The sequence below is a fragment of the Protopterus annectens genome, chromosome 9.part0, assembly GCF_019279795.1.
Source record: "Protopterus annectens isolate FY-2018-M chromosome 9.part0, PAN1.0, whole genome shotgun sequence".
Classification (NCBI taxonomy): domain Eukaryota; kingdom Metazoa; phylum Chordata; order Ceratodontiformes; family Protopteridae; genus Protopterus; species Protopterus annectens.
In genome coordinates, this window is record NC_056743.1 from 1,745,137,232 (window position 1) to 1,745,152,808 (window position 15,577).

Here is a 15,577-nt window from a genome sequence, read left to right on the forward strand (position 1 = left end):
CTGGATTTACAAATTTACCTCATTTGCATAGCTTTCACCTGCAATTGAGGTAATTTGCATATCCAAGCCCTGTCCGTGTAGGACTAGTTTTGAGAGCTCTGTGGCACGTCCCTACCGGCTGTTCCTGGATCGCTCGGCGGACATGTTGGCTGCATGGAGTCTTACTCTACTCTTAGACTCCGTGCAAGCCTTCGTGAATCCAGCCCATAATGTTAGAAGATTACATCTCTCAAAGTGGACTGCATTTTCCAATTGGTGTAAAAGTAGATAGTGTTTCATTTCCTGAAGGATTACAGAATTTAATGATTTTGTTAACCACAGGAATGGCAAACTCATTTGTTAATGTACAGTATCCAAGCTTTATTTCCCTTTATGGGTATGAAGCCTCTTTAGGTTAAAGTACCATTGTTAAATTGGTCCTACAGGATATTTTGCACTTAAGATCTTTTTGATGTCCCTTGTCTGCAACTCAATAACTTAATTTCCTAATAGGGCACCTGACTTTACCTTCATGTGAATGAATCATTTCTTATGAACTTAAATTTCACTTTTGTAAGACTCTGTTTATAGTAGCAGTTACTTCTGTTAGATGGATTTCTGATTTACAAGATCTGCTGTGTCAACAGTTTTATGCCAACTTCCACAAGGACCAGGTGTATTTCAGAACAGATCTCTTCTTTATATCAAATGTGGTCTTTGAATTTTACCCAAATGAATTTCTTCAGCCTCGTGTTTTTAATACCAATCAAGTAGATAAAAAGAAAATAATCTTATTTTGCAGTGCACTGACGTTCAAAGGGCTCTGATGTGCAAAGGTCATTAGAAAGACTGATCAGCCGTTTCCTTTTATCTTTAAGGGTAACGAAGGTCATCCTGCAGTGAAACAGACTTTTTTCCCCAAGTGATTAGCTAGTCGCAGGGGTCTGGAGCCACATGTGGCTCTTCTACCCCTTTGCAGTGGCTCCCTGTAGCACTGAAAAATAATGGCCACTCTGCCACATGACACACACACACACACACACACACACACACACACACACACACACACACACACACACACACACACACACACACACACAGACCCACATTTACCTCTCAACTGTACAGATTTTTGCAGAATGTCCTGATTTTTGCCTCATATTTTTGGCCTGTTTCTCATAAAATTGGGCCTTTCTGGTAAATCATTGAGGGCTGAAGTCAGAAAATATAGACAAACATTTGAGTTTCAGACTTTATACCCTTCAGAAAATTCATGCTAATGCAAAATCTGTTATTCTATCAACTTTCTAAGTTTGTAAGAGCAATATTTATAAAGTGTCTATTTTTGGACCTAGGGCTTTGTCCAGATTTCTTGTTCTAAAAGGTTGAGAGGTATGACATATATACACACACACACACACACACACACACACACACACACACACACACACGCACACACACACACACACACACACACACACACACACACACACACACACACACACACATACACACACATACACACACACACACACACACACACACACTGAGAGCGATCAAGCAATCTCAACAAAGGAACAAAAATAGGGACGGATTTTAAATATTGCTCTTATAAACTTAGCTCTTTTATATTTAGTATACTAACTATACAGTATATAAAACTTTATACGCTATTATCTTCAGGGGTCAAATAGGTTATGTGGCTCCAGATTAATTTTATTTGGTGGGAGAGGGGCCAAAACTGACTCTTTTGATAGTGAAGGTTGTAGACCCCTTAGCTAGTGGGATTGTTTTCTGTTGTGATAGGTACAAGAAAACCTTAGGATGGATTAATAAAGCTTGGTAGATGTAGTACAAGTCTGGTATATACTTTGTGATTGTTAGTCTGGGACTTATAAAGATTGTTACTCACATTGTAAGTCTGACATACACTTAGTAGCTCTGACAGTCTGGTATTCATACTATAGACTTGGTAATGTTATACAAATCTGTTACTTGCGTGTTGTGTAAGACTGATACAAAGAATAGAATTTAGATGTAGTTGCTGAATGTTTGGTATATAGGTTAGCACTAGGCTAACTGCCCTTATAAGCCTAGCAAATTATCTCTTGTGAGACTCAAACCATGCACTTTGCGCTTGTAAGGTAAATACCTTAACCATTAGGCCACCCTCCTAACTCCTACTGCACAATGTTAGACTAATGAATAATTTCTGCTTTCTACCTGTGGGATACTGACATGGTGAGATGCTCATCCCCAAAATGATGAAATTCTGTATTCAAGAACAAATAGCAAAGTGAGTTTGTTAGTTTCCATTCAAAATATTTATTGTGCACTGAACACAACGTTAATGATTGTGAGCACTGCAAAAAAAAAAAAAAACTCAAACAAGCCCCTAAATGCCATAGTAAAAAGGCAATGACTTATAGATCTCTGTAAAAAAGTCAACAAAAAATTAAGTTCAACCTCAGACATCAGAAATATCAAGAAAATAATATGGGAGAAGTGAAATATTAAAGAAAATTGCATCTTCAACCAGAAATTCAGGATGTTTGGTGTGCCGTATTTAAATGTGTGGCAGTGGTATAATTTTTGTACATAAAAAGAATTCAGAGGCAGTATGTCTACAACTAGGATGAGATTATACCTCCATATTGCAAGCCAAGCCCATTCCTCATTTAGGCACAATTCACAAACAGAACGATATCAGACACTATGTGCTCAATGCATAATACAGGCAAATGGTAGGTGCATTGCACAGCAACTCAGTATATGCTTGATTTAAATGATGCACTGTGAATGGTATGGAAAGCCATGGCACTCATACAGTGATAGTAGGCACTAAACACATCAGGGTACAACTATGACCCATACAGCTGAATATAATGCAGGAGGCACTTAGAGTTGTGGGGTTAGCTTTTGTCATGGACGTGCTGTACTGCATTCATTGCACAGGTTATTTTATTTAAAAGACTGTTCACCTGTGTTATAAAAAGGGCTAGAGATTATAAGGAAGGGTGAGCAATGAAACACACTATTACCTTGAGAACTGACAGGAAAATACTGTCTGGATATGACTTGCTGAAAGTCACACCATGTATAAATGGTAAGGGAAGCAAGAAGCCCACAATCATAAGCTGATATTCCATAGCACCCCCCCCCCCACACACACACACACACTCACATTCACACACTTTATTGTACAGATAGTGATGATTGGTAAGTAGCATGTAAGGTGCTGGAGACAGAGGGCATGTAGCAGGACAGCACTGTGCACACTATGGTACTATAGAGCTATATGGCAGCTGACTGCAAAGCATTTCATGCAGGAGTGCTTCTAGAACTTTACTGAATGGCAAACTATGCCACAGGGGCTTCATACTCTGTCACTGATGTCACAGAAGTACAGACTCTTGTCACCTTGTAGACATTAGAGCAATTCAACAGTGTCTTTGGGAGGATTCACCTGTGTTACTACAGCAGCAACAGCTGTATAAATGTGGCTTGACAGAAAAAAATGTCTCATATTAACAAAAAAAAAGTTTAAATGTCAGTCTCATATCTTCTTGTCTGGCCCCTGGCTGGAGCGCTTTCTTTGCAGAGTTTGTTTATTCTGCTTTTCCCCACACTGTCTTTTGCCAGGTGCTCCCATCACAAAGATATGACACTAGCTGAATTAGTGATCCTCTCAGTTCCATGTGTGAGTGAATGTGTGTGTGTGTGTGTGTGTGTGTGTGTGCGTCTGTGTGTGTGTGTGTGTGTGTGTGCGTGTGTGGTGTGTGTGTGTGTGTGTGTGTGTGTGTGTGTGTGTGTGTGTGTGTGTCTGTGTGTGTTTGTATGGCTCTGGTATATTACCTCTAATGGTGGAAATATCAAGTGTTTTTTTAGGTGCATGAAATGTCAACTAAAGGAAGTGCTGGCAGGTAATGTGTACCGTTGTGTTATGATTAACTGGTGTTTTGAGATGGATTATATGTGGTGTGTTGTATGAGTAGATGAGGTTTGTGCTTTGTGTGAGTACCGTAGGATTAGAAAGACGTGAGTTGCTGCATTTAGTTTTATTTGGGTGAGGCAGAGGTGTTATGGCCAGTGTGATTTCTGTTTTTGCACCAGTAATGATTAATGCAACAAGTAGAATGCCAATTTGAAAACACTGAAAAAATAAAACTATAAAGCTAGAAGCCTTGAAACGTCACTATTAAAAGAATATAGAAAAGGTAATAACCCATTAAAACTCTTAGATAGATAAATTCAGTAAAAGTAACTTGCAGCATCAAAACAGATTATGAGTTATGTTAAACGTCTTCAGTAATAAACTAAACATGTCAGGAAGGGAAGACAATCATAGGACGTATATAGACAAATACAAAGGAAAAGTGCAAAACAAGCAATTCATTAACGACTCAAAAGGTTTTATAGAGAATTGTAAAAGAAAGCAAAAGCAATAGCAACTACATATAATAAAGAAAAAAATCAATGCATTTTGAAGTACTAATTAAGTCAAATGTTGAATATAACAAATGTGATGAATGAACGGAACAGTTAAAAGAAGGAGTAAGAAATTTAATGTAGAGAATATGAAATTGAATGAAATACCAGCCAGAGAAACCGAGACAAAATTAAGAAAGGCTCCTAAATGGAAAAGAAAAACTCAGACTCATACAGTTCATGACTTCTGACTGAAGTATTTACATCTTTACAGAATAATTTAGTGCCAAATAAAATTATTTATATTTACATCTCAAAGGGACACCAGCTCTGCTAAAAATATGAAAAAACACACCCCTTCTTAAGAACAGACCTGTAAACCATCCAAAAAAACTAACATCCAATAGCTTTCCTTCCAACAATATTCAATATATATATATATATATATGAAGTGATGCAGAATTTATAGCCCCTTAAAAAATTAAATCATGACAATAGAACTGAAAGATAATTAAGGAAAATCATAGCTATTACTAAACAATGCCATAATAGAGAAGTGAAAAGGAGTGTAACCTTGGTAATGCTAGATTGCATGCATTTGACAACATCCTACATTCTAGGATCATAGAATGTTGTTTAGTCGTAGATTTTCAAATCCTTACACATGCATAAAATATACCCTCCACATATAATTTGCATAGCAGTCACTGAAACAGTGTCAAACTGACAGTTATTATAAAGGGTGAATTACAAACCAAGGGATATAAATCCAAAAGGAGATATTCCCAGGTAATTCTTTACCATGAGTGCTGTTATACCTTGCCCTTAAAGCATTAATTTGTTTACTTAACAGATTAGGCTATGGTTACAACTTTGCTTTCAGAAATCAACCTTGTCCAGAGAAATCTTATTTTATTTTTGTGGATGAGCTAAAACTGTGTAGCTCATCAGACATCCAACTGAAAAAACACCTACAACTTAAAATGTTCTCAGATGATATAAGAATGACATTTTGTCTTTTTATATTGGCCTTCCATACAACCAACCATCAAAATACCCTGAGGCTCCTGTTCTTCATCAGGTCTACCTACCTCTCATTAACTACCCTGGACTCAGTCTACAGGGTTAGTGTATCCCAGTATCATGCATTGTTCAATGCTGTGAAAGTTTGTTTTTTCTCTAACGACCTAACGTCACCACCCCCCCTTTGCATTCATCATTTGATATCTGAGTGGCAGTCATGTAATAGAGACATGCTGGTATGTTGTCCTACCTCCACACCAACTCAGTCAATGTCCCCCTCTCTCTCCCCTCTTTGGGCCTCCACCAGGGATCATGCATGGGGTATTCCTCACTATGCTCCGAGGATGAACATGCCTATGCCTCCCTGCCAATACTTTACACTCCTGAGCCAGTAATCAAACTCAGGTCACCTGGGCCATAGTCACAACTTTCTCCCACTTTTACATGGTGCTGGCTATATATGGTCTTGATATATTTGCAAAAGCAACATTTGTAGCAGAAAAGCTGAAGCATCAAGAAAATATCAACCTGGGCAATGAATGTGATACAAAAGAACTTGAACAAAAGTGAGTGTATAAATATCTGGGACTAGATGAAGAGCCATCAATGAGCAGGAACAAATGGAAGCAAAGTTCACTCATTCACTCCGGAGCAGCTCAGAGAATGCTGCCTGCTTACTTCCACCATAGGAACAACAGTGCAGCCTGAGCTCTTTTTCAGATAATCCGTTTGCAAAACCATACAGAAAACAAATGTACATAACTCTTTAACCATAAATGCTAGACTAAAAATATAAATGTGAACGTTATTCAGCAGACACTGACCTTTCCAAAAGTGTAAATATTGATAGTAAGTAGCTAAGTCATTATGAAATATTTGCCAAGGAATGATGATATTGTGCATATTTTTACCTCTTTTGGTAAAACAAATCACAATATCTTGGTGAATGTACAAGGCAGACCCATACAATTTGTAGTTGATTTGTTTATATGAATGTCGGCTTTAAAATGATACCTTAACCATTACTGTGTGATGCTTCTTTACTGAGATATTCACAGAAATATGATTAATATTATATTTCTCATAATTGATAAATAAACAAATCATAATATCTCATCACCTGTAACAGACTGATCCTGGGATTCACAAAGCTTAAAATTCCATGCAGGAGTAGTGTAGCCACTCCTGCATGGAATATGACTGCAGAGTGATCCAGGAACATCCCATTTTCACGTGCATCTGCAGCCCTACACTGTTCCTGCATGGAAAGTCATGTAGTATGCTAATCAGCTCATTTGCTGGTGAAAACCATGCAAATGAGCTGAATTATCAATCCAGGAAGCAGGCAGTTCTCTGTGCAGGAACAGTGTAGGGTGCTAGTAGCAGAATACATTTCTGCAAAATAGAAAACGGAGGCATGACAGCCTCAAAGAAAGTATGTATTCCCTTTATTAGGCATGCCAAAGGCCAAATATATGGCCATTGGCATGAAAAAAATATATATTTTTTTAAATAAAACTTTTTTTTTGGCCGATCTCAGCCGTTTAAGCATAGAGCAGTGGAATGCAAATGGGATTGTGCTGAAAATACAAAAAAAAGGGAAAAAAATCAAGTTTGAGAGAAATCTGCCATGATAGTGAAAGGCATGCAGAATGAAAACAACACCAGGGAATAGTGGTCGCTAAGGGTAAAGGCTTAGTGTAAGTGTGGTAACTCAGGAGTAAGGCAGTGGTGTATGCAAATGAGAGGATTTATACTGAATCACAGATTGCTTCTAAGTGTCAGACTGCACCTAACCATGTAGGTGCTCCAACACCATGGTGTAGACAGGAGAAGCAGCTAACACAAAAAGGGTGTGTGTCATGATTGCTATAAGCACATTGGAGCTCAGTGGCCCGTGTTTGTCCTTAGCAAAGCACAGCTAAGGCAAGGGGTGTGTCCGAGGATGGATTTCCCTATTCCATAAAATTCAGAGCGTGTTCTCATCTAGGAAAGGCAGTTCTGCTTAAAACTGTTTACTTTAGCTAAACAGGTGTGCTCGGCGTGCACCAGGCCTAAAACACACACTAAAAAAAAAAAAAAAAAAAAACGGGATAGCAGAACTGTTGACATTTGAGCACCCGGAATGCCTGGTGTGCACCAGGGCTTAAAGGGGGAGGAAATGGGAAAGGGAAACTGCAGAAGGAAGGGAATCAAGGAGAACTACCATAGCTGGCAGGTGGACTGTATCAGAATCAGCCAATTACACAGGCAGCAGCCCAACACACTGCTATAAACTATGCAAACACCTTTCAGTCTGGCTTTTCCCACAAACTCTACACCACTAGTGTACACATTCGGGGGAATTTTAAACTAACAAATCTAACAAAAGATGTTAAGGGCTGCTGTTGCTCTGATCTATCAGTATGTGCTAGAGACTGAGGGTGGTGAGGAGGATAATTCTGACAACCAACTCAGACCAAGGACGAGAGTGTTCAGACCCACCAGGGGGTACATGCTCTGGAGATAGTAGAGTGATACAGGGTGGACAGGGACGTACTTCAGCAACTTGTTGAGTTGTGCCAGCCTCGCCTCAGGGCCAAAACCAACAGAGGGGAACCCATCCTGGTAGATACCAAGGTATGTGTAGCCTTAAGAATAGTAGCTACAGGTACTTTCCAAAGACCAACTGGGGATATCATGGGGGTCTCACAGGCATCTGCGTCCAGGATACTCCACCAGTTCCTAGATGCCATGTGACCACATGCAGCTGAGTACATTCACTTCCCCGGCACCCGTGAGGAGAGGACCAGCAATATGTGTCTCTTCCACCATGTAGCAGACTACCCAGAGGTACTGGGTGCCATAGACTGCATGCACATCCACATCAAAGCACCACCTGGTGAACAGGGTAGGGTCTAAATAAACCTCAAAGGCTTCCCCTTTATCATCTGCCAGGTCGTGTGCAATGCCCAGGGAATTATCATGAATGTGTGTGCTGGCAGCCCTGGATGCTATCACGACTCCCACATCTGGCATTCATCACAGCTGTACTGGGTGTTTGCCAGCGGGGACATCGCATATGGCCAGCTGGTGGGGGATACTGGCTATGCACTGGAGCCGTGGCTGATGACACCCATCAGAAATGCACACACACCCACACAAGAACACCATAATGAGGCACACGCATAAACCAGGATCATTATAGAGCATGTGTTTGGGATACTCAAGTCATGGGTCCGCTGCCTTGATATATCCGGTGGAGCTTTGCAGTAGTCTCCAGCCACATGTGCACACATGTTCATAGTATGGGCCATGCTACACAGTATGATCCTGCAGAAACAGCTGCAGCAGGAATAAAATGGGGAAGGGCTACACAGCCCCCCACCATTGCCAAGGCCTCCACAGGCACAGAGTGACTCAGAGAAGGAACATCCTGAGCCTGCCCCTGTAGGCAGACAGAGGCATGCCCAGTCCTTGCCTTGCTTTGGCAAAGAGGCAACACATAGCACATACACTGACACTGTAGGGCCCCAGGGACTGATCTCTCTTTCTCTCTGACTCACACACACAGTAAAATGGATGGCATACATCACACCACCTATACCTGACCATGTATAGGCAGTGTATTGCATGCATTTGACATAGTCAGCCCTCAAGCACCACCCTCACAACAGCTGCAGGCACAAGGTAAGCCTGTCTCTGTAACAAAATAAACTAATGGAGTGGAATTTTCTGATAGCATATCTATGGTATTGATCAAGCATGTAATGGAATGGGGTGGCTAACTGGGAGAACAGCAGACAACTGACAGCTCTGTGGGACAGCAGGAAGTGCATCCCTAGTACTGCCCTACTCACACCATGCAGTACCACCTTAGTTGACAAATACCACTGCAGTATATGTGATGAGCCAAATAACTGAGGGGGGTCAGAGGTCACATGCATGGATGTCAAAGTGAGGGGCCCATACCCACCACCAGCCCCACACAGCAGATCAGCTGTATAAAACCATACAGAAATGCCTGGCAAAGGCCCCCGCCTGGCAAAGGCCCCCACATGGCAACATCCATGAAATCCCCACAAACAGACTTTTACACAGTGATATCACAGCAGGTCTGGTAGGTATGGCTTTGAAAGGTAAGAAGTCTGAAACTAAAAATGTCTATGCCAGAACAATCTGACTTGTGGTTGATACTGTTATGTCTGTAGTCTGAAAGAAAGGGCACACCACTTTGCTAAATGGGACCAAAATGTTAAGCAAATATGAGCACAGTTTGTGCAGATGTGTATCATGTACAGTTGTGTCACCCTCCCACTATAGTCCCATAGAAATGCAGTAACATATTTCTAGCCTTAAGCAGCATCCAGCTGTCACCCAGAGTGATGGCGCAATAGAAACAGAAAGCAATTGTTCGTAACACCCACATTCAACTTACTGGTGCCATCCCACGGGTGTCTCCTGATGGCAGCCTGGGAACATATGCTCCTCAGAATGCACTGCCTTGCTACAAATGGCCTGCATCTATCATACCTAGCCTACAGGCCTCTGGCAAATACCTATGCCTCAGCCACAGTGCCCTGTTAGGGAGTGTCATGGGGTCCATAACACCAACGTAACACAGTCCACAAAATGCAAAGAAAGGCCATGCTGATAACTGCTAGGAGCAAACCTGCCAGCCTGAGGGAGCCAGAAATCTAGACCAAGCTATGAATAATAATAATGATGAACATCCAAAGAGAAGGACACCTGTGAAATACTCTCTAATAATGTCATAAAGTTGGTGGAATGATTTGTATTAGCATGGAATGTCTGATTGGTACGAAGTCTGAAACTGCAATGTCAACTGTCAGTAATATCTGACTTCAACCCTATGTGACTTGCAAAACACTTTTGCTTGAAAACCAGACTTGTTTGGGTAACCAACAAGATATGAGTCATGGATGTGGACATTCTGTGATACTCTGTACAGTCAACAGGCAGGGCTAGAAGTTTAAACATTGGAATGCACTCACTGCAGGCAGGCCAAACCCTGGAAGATGGTGACATTTATACATTTAGTTTGGGCCATACAGTGGTAATGGTTTACATTTGCCATTTTAATAGTTTTATATAAGCTGTGCTTTGGTATTATTTCATTGATAAGTTTATTGTTTTTTATAGTATGCATTTTTTTGTTTTCGTTTTGTTTTGTTTTTATTTATGTAGTTTGTAGGTGCACAATAATATATGTGTGTCCATTTTTAAGGTTTTTTATGGTACTATGGGCCAGTTATTTGTATTTGTCATTTGTATTTATTATTTAGAACAGTATTGAGTACTAGATGTCTTCACTTCTCAGTACCATCAATGAGTTGTAAAGGGTGATTGGATAATTACATTGGAGGCGTTTTCTATCTATGATATAAGTATTTGAATGTTACACCAGTTCACTTTTACTCTGAAGATGCCCTATATTGTAAAGGGAGAAAGTGCTTAGTACTGTTTTGTTGGTCCTATCCTGTTTCATTAAAGGCATTGTGTGCGGTCTATCCTGGCTCAGTTCATCTTTACTGGTCTACTATACTTTTGTTGTTTTCGTTTGATCTATCGCTGCTGGACGAGGAGAGACACTCCCTGTTTGCCTTTGTTGTTACTGGTATGGATCAACTTATCCTTAAATATATGGACATTACTCAAAAATTGGTCCAAGCTATACAAGAAAAAATTAAGCATGATAAAGGTCCTGCTTTTTTAGATGGTGATAGAGCTGTTAACCATCCGGTTAATACGGACAATGATATTCTTACTGATTCACAAGCGGAACTTTATACGTTACACACGCCTCCTCCCGCCTCTAGCAACAGAGCTGTCCCTGTTCTCAATGCAGCTGACGACAATGTTTTGCAATGCCAGTGTAATTCTACACGTACGACCAATCAGAGAGGTGGTGGTTTTGCGAATTTACTTAATCCACCTACTATGAGTATCAAGCAGTTTGAATCCAACAGAGCTGGAAACGGTTCCATTAGAGAACAACTAAGTGCGTTCGAAAGAAAACTCAAACAGTTTAAATCTTTGCAAATGGATAATGTATTCCTTGAGAGGTTGATTGAGTTGAAGCAGGTGCCAAAGGGCTTAAGGGTTTTCAAACTACCCATGGGCTTCGACGATAATTCGGCGTTATTTCAGGAGTTGCTCGCCCTGTTCGACAACACAGGTATGGACATGATGCGTATTATAATACGTAATAATACAGCTAAAACTGATGTACTTAAAAATGAATTGGCTGCATTAAATGATAACATTACTAAGGATCTGTTATACGAATTCAACAAGCATAACTATGACAGCATTCTTGACAAAGTGGATGCCTTTGTCAAAAAAGGTTTAGAAACTAAATCTAATAAGTTGAACAGGGACACCTTTGAGTATGCTAACCAATATGCGTACTCTCATTTTAAAGCATACAAAGATTGGTCTAAGAGAGTCAATAGGCAGCCTGGTTTTGTACGGTCTAACAGCACTAACAAAGACACTTATGAAGAGACTGACTATTAAGATGAACAGATGGTTTATTCTAGTGAAGCTTGTAACGACGAGCCTTTTTTAGACTATCAGCCTGTGAGATGCTCGCAAAGGATTCGCAAGCGACAACAGGCTACAACACAAGAACAAACATTTGCGAATGGGAGAGGATACCCACAATACAACAGACACAGGTGGTCGCTAAGTACCAAATAGACATTTTCCCTGTATGTTTTTTTGACTCTCCATCTGAGTTGGTTTCTGAGCAGACATTTAGTCCAACTAATGTTTTATGTATTTGTGATTTAGACTCATCGTTAATCAACATTAGTGGTGGTTCGCCTAGACCCTTGGATTGGGTCGATGAGCCCATGACTAACCTTGAGTCCAATATTACAACCAAGTTTGGACAAACAGACCAGTTTTCTTTAATACTTAACGATAATGGTGAGCAATCAGAGTTTGATCACAATGTCGATGTTGAAAACGGTGGCAATACCCACAGTTTTAATGATGCACCTGTTTTTGATTCTAACGAGCATTGTTGTATGTTGATTAAGAAGGGTAGTTTTTATATTTATAATTTTAGTGATTTAATATTAAGTGATCATTTTTGTGAATTATTTAAAAAAGGGTTTTCTTTTATTCCTACCTTTAGACACGATATATCCAAAATATTGGTTAATCTCAAGCTTTATGTTAGGGATTTGAATTTGAAACTGTATTTTTCTAATCAAAATGATCGACCAACTCAATAAATACCATGTTTAAAAAGAAAAAGTACTTTCATTCCTCCCATGAATCCCAATATATATTTATTTGAACAGTTATGTGAAACACGTATTAGGGGATACATGAAGGTTCACAACAATAGATGTGACAACTTGACGGTAGGTGAAATATTTTGCCTTAACCAATTAAGTACCTTAGACACCTACAGGGTTATGAAACTGGACAAGGGTGGAGGGGTAGTCATTATGACTAAAACTGAATACTCTAGTAAGATGTTGGAATTACTGAATGACACTACCACCTATGCGAGGGTTTCCAAAAATGAATTGAATAGAGCCTATATAAAACTTGATTGGCAGCTATATGAGTGGCTGATGGAAGGAGTACTTGACAAGGATGAATATGATTACTTGTCTGTTGGTTCACCAGTTATTCCTTCTATCTTTGGAATACCCAAAATTCACAAGAAAATGCATGATCCACCATTCCGCCCTATTGTTTCAGCTAGAGGTTCCAAGACCGAAGCTATGGCATCCTTTATCGATTACCATTGTAAAAGTGTGTTTCAGAACATACTACATGTTCTTAGGGATTTGTGGCACTGCCTAGAAATCATTAGAAATACACCAGTAGAGGGTGAATTTTTTATGGTGACCATCGATGTGGTCAACTTATTTTCTATTATACCCAATGATGCAGGCCTCGAGATGTTCAACAATAGTTTGAACAGATATAGTTCTTTAAATATATCTAAAAGAAATTTAATTGTTGAGTTGACTGAGATGGTATTAAATAATAATTTTGTTTTATTTGAATCAGAGTATTTCAAACAAACTACAGGCGTTGCGATGGGGGCCAAGTGTGCCCCATCCTACGCCAATCTTGTTTTGGTTGATTGGGAAACTAAATGTATATTAACTACACCTTATCAGCAGAAAATTGTGCTATATGTGCGATTTCTCGATGACATACTAATATTTTGGAAGGGTACAGTTGAAGAAATACATGAATTTATACATTATATGGAAGAAGGATCTACTTTTTGAAATTTACCCACAAAATACATGGTGATCAATGTGACTATTTGGACATATTATTGATTAAGGATATTGACAAGGGGGTTTAATATCTAATATACACCGTAAACAAACATTTTCTAACTCATTCCTACATTTCAAGAGTTGCCATCCATTTTTTAAAAAGAAAACATTATGAAAGGTCAAATGGTGAGGCTTTCTAGGCTTATCAGTGATGACAATCTCTATGATGTGGAAATTATGAAGTTAATAGATATGTTTATAGAGAGAGGTTACCCATATGATATTCTTCACAACATCAAATGTGAGGTTAAAGAGAAAAGAAATACAGTTTATAAACCGATTCTTAAAGGGAGTTTATTAAAGGATAGAGAATCTATTATATTAAATAACATGAGACACGTTATGGTGTTACCATTTAACGAGAATAGTGGTGATATCAAAAATATTATTTATGATTCTTGGCGGACAGTACTTACTAATGATATTACCAAAATAGTGGGCAGCCACCCTGTCTTTACATACAGTAGAGGGATGAATGTAAAGGAAATAATGGAGAAAGTTGGAAAGCAAGATGTATATACTAATTCAATGATGAACAAATGTGGATGCTGCAGCACTTGCAAATATATCAATAATGGTCCATATGTTATAATACATAACTTTGATAGGACTATAAGGTGTCTATAAGGTGAAGTTGACAGAGTTGTCGAACTGCAGACTACTTATCTTTTCTAAGAAAGACCACGAGTCCTTACATACTTGTGGGACAAGTTTGAGATATCTTTGCAAAATGCTGTCTAGAAGTTTTGCACAAGGTTATGTGAGAGAATTGTGACCATCGATAAGTGGTCTCATAGGGGGATTCTCCCTATTTTTATGGATCTTGGGTATGCCAAACATCACTGGTGTTTTTGGAAAGGAAATGTTAATATAATTGAAAGTTTGAAGGTCGATCTTATTTTCCAGGAATAAATCTCTAAAATAGGATCTAGTCCTTGTTTGAGACATGCTCATTTCATTCAGGGAAGATCTCATATATGCTGAACTTCCCAGTGTTGTCTCTTTACTTAATGCTCTTTCACAGCGTGTCGAAAATATATCTGTTCGACTAGACAATACGAACAAAAGGGAAAAGGATAAGAATATTACTGCTTTGGCTATTTTGTCTAGCTCTTTGCTCACTAATGGTGCCAGCAACACAGCATCCTTGCCTTTAGGTCAATGTGTTCGTACACCAACTCCTATTATGGGTCCAGACACTACTAACATCAACAAGAAACAAATCGATGTAGTCGATGTGTGCTATTCTGGCCAGCAGCACAATTTGATTATGAACGAACATATTTCTACTAACGTCTTGCAAAATCAAGACTCAGGGCTTATTGGCGTCCCTTCAGTCATCGACTGGGTTAGGAATACTGAATCGTTCAGTTCAGCGTTTGTGCCTAACCAGGTACGACCGGCCACGAGCTTGAATTCAGTGAGTACTCATTTTATTATTGAAAAATTGAAACTACTTGACACAAAACTACTTAGACTAAAGAAATTACAACTGGAAGTTGCATATCTTAAACAATGCTTGGTGGACAAAGTGGTTCCTAAAGGGCTACATTGTTTTCACTTTCCTACTGGCCTTTTACCTGATTTGGCATTTCATAAAGACCTTATTTGTCTTTTTGACCAGCAAGGTTTTCAATTGTTGGAACTTATGGTGAAACACTACTCTATTCACATTGAAAATATTACACAAGAGATGAACACTATTGACTCTTTTATTAAAACAGACTTGGACTTCCCTAGGTACAGATACGACTATGGTCAGATTTTCCCTAGTATAGACCAACGTATCGACAAATTGAAAATTAACAAAATTAAGAAACTTGACTGGG